The sequence below is a fragment of the Myotis davidii genome, unplaced genomic scaffold (assembly GCF_000327345.1).
Source record: "Myotis davidii unplaced genomic scaffold, ASM32734v1 scaffold62, whole genome shotgun sequence".
Lineage (NCBI taxonomy): Eukaryota > Metazoa > Chordata > Mammalia > Chiroptera > Vespertilionidae > Myotis > Myotis davidii.
The window spans coordinates 905,762-908,209 of record NW_006295180.1 but is presented as its reverse complement, the minus strand read 5'-3'; the positions used below and the strand labels follow the sequence as shown (position 1 = coordinate 908,209).

At 43.6% G+C, this 2,448-nt stretch overlaps 1 protein-coding gene and 1 pseudogene across 2 annotated transcripts in view; one reads left to right on the top strand and one right to left on the bottom strand.

Moving 5' to 3' along the window:
* LOC102758850 overlaps positions 1-712 on the bottom strand; it is a 10,342-nt pseudogene extending 9,630 nt beyond the window's left edge.
* The window catches only part of JARID2 (jumonji and AT-rich interaction domain containing 2), a 283,368-nt gene that overhangs the window by 20,176 nt on the left and 260,744 nt on the right, over positions 1-2,448 (top strand). The window lies entirely within an intron of this gene.

Genomic DNA, 2,448 nt, shown 5'->3' with positions numbered 1-2,448 from the left:
CAGCTTTCGTTTCTCCTCAGCCTTCTGGGGGTCCCACTCCTCTCCATGATGGTAGGAGTCCAGCTCTTCATCTGAGGGTGCACACTCCTTTTTGAAGATCATAACATAGCAACATTCATCACCTTCCCTGAAGGATGTCAGGCCAGCCACTTCGACCACATTGTGTAGTATGCTTCTCTCTGTCTTGTTCATCAGCTGAAACTTTTTCTTGATCTGCCCACTGTCTTGGATGAAATCGGACACCTCTTTCTCCATCCTTTTACGGAACTCCACTTTTTGTTGTTTCTCTTGCTCCTGTAGTTTCTTCAGGTGGGTAGCCTGCTCTTGGCTCTGCGCCGAGTTTCCTGGTCACTGAGGCTGGTGGCTTTTCCATGGAGCTCAGGATGGAGCCCAGTAGGTTCGCCATCTTGGGAGTGACAGAGATGGGCTGTACAGGTTTTAAAAGTGGAGCTTGTCAGGTCTCTCAGCCAACGGGGGTAAATAATGGTGTTTCCTTCCTCCCAGCTGGAAAGGTCCCAAAGCGCTCTCCCATGTTCATGAAAAAGATGCCACAAGGTGCAGGTTCTCTGAATTATAGGTCAGTACTGATTAGATTTATCTGAAATATCTGCCACATATACTCTTCTTAATTCCTTTACGTCTCCTCGTTTTACCCTACAAAGCATCTGGAGCCTAAGAGGACAAATGAGTCCAGTGGATCCCATGTGGTGTTTGTGCTGATTAAGCAGAATTTGGGGATCCTTCTGCATCTCTTTTAAAGAGCTCTTTTGAGGGGAGAGAATGGTCTCTTGACAAGTATATATTAATTCTTTCTTATAGTGAACTTCCAACAGAGAATAAATACAAATATCAGTTTAGACTTTTTACTTCCTTTTTGACACCATCCCATTATCATCACACACTCACTCTGGAATAGAAGCCATGAACAGGGAAATAGCAGAGAGTGAGCTTCACATCCCCTCCCCCTGAGAGAAAGACTAATTTGCCCAGGCTCAGAAGGAAACAGCAGTTTCATGGTCATTGTTCCCTACCTAGTAGTGCTTGGTTGCGCTTCAGGAAACCCCATTGCCCAACCTACTTCTCCTGGCTAGGGTGTTGTATATTTTGAGCTTTAGGAATCTTTTATCAAAGCTGCTTCTGCTTTTATTGAGTTATCTTGAAGCAAAAACATGTTCTTAATTTTAGTTTGTTTGAAAGCACTGTATTCTCTGTTTTTTTAAAAACAGTTATGTGAATACATATGCAAGCAAGTATGTGTGGGCATGCACGTGGGGTGTGTGTGTGTGTGTGTGTGTGTGTGTGTGTGTGTTTGTTTGTTTGTGTGTGTGTGTGTTTGTTCATTCACGTGAACGTCACTTCATGACCCCCAGAGTCTTATTGTTGTAAATAAGGACTTACTGCTCTAAATAAGGATGGCAGCTGGCCACCGAATGTCCACCCTGCAACTTCCCAGCTGAGTGCCTGGAAGATCACTGAGCCTCATCTAAAGGCAGCCTCAGTGTTCTCCACTGTAAAATAGGATGTAGGTTCCCCACCTACCAAAGAGGAGGGGTTTAATAAGTGTGCCCCCTACATAAAAGGCATTCCCTTCCACCTGCATATATCAGTATCTCTTTCTTAAGCTGCTTTGAGGGAGAGTTTGGAATTATACAGACACATTACAACTTGCTGGATAGCAAACTATTAATCCAGTTGCTCCCCTTTGACTGTAAGGAGGGATGATGAGCTGAACACTCTGAACATAAAAATGTGTCCACAGAGAGCCTGAACTTCCTGGAGTGTCATTCTCCTGACCTCAGTGTTCTGTACCCATTAACAAAACAAAACAAAACAAGACAAAACAAAACAAGACGAAACACAAACATGGGGGAGCAGCTCACTAGCATTCGATGTAGAACCAAGTGCCTTCTCCCACATAGACATAGAAGTGGTTGGCTTAGAAATCTACTTGAAGGGAAGCAAAAGGCCTGGGGGTGCCAGCAACTAGGAAAGGAGCACCTGAATCCTAACCAACTGTAAGTGTGTCAGTTGTGAAATAGTCCAGGTAGAACATTTTTCTTAGGGTCAGGTTTCAAATGATAGTAAAATGGAAACAGACTTGGAATACTCTGAGAGCGGAACACACTGGTTCTGGTGAGCTTTCTGGTTATTGTTTCAGCCCATGCTTTTGAAATTCTTTTTGTTGTTGTTGTTGAAATTCTTTATGGGAGGACATTTCATTGGCTCTCCTGTCTTCAAAAGTCTTTTGTGACGTAGGAAGGAGATTTTATTCTAATCTCATTACTGAGGACCTTAGAGGGTCTCCCAGCTGTTAGTCTAACATTTCTTTGTTATTATACAATCATCTAGATATGGGATAGGACTGTTATTGGGCTGTGTGCGTACTCATCCCTGGAGGGCTATGTATTTTACCTACATTCCTGAGGATGCTGATGTGTTACTTGGGGC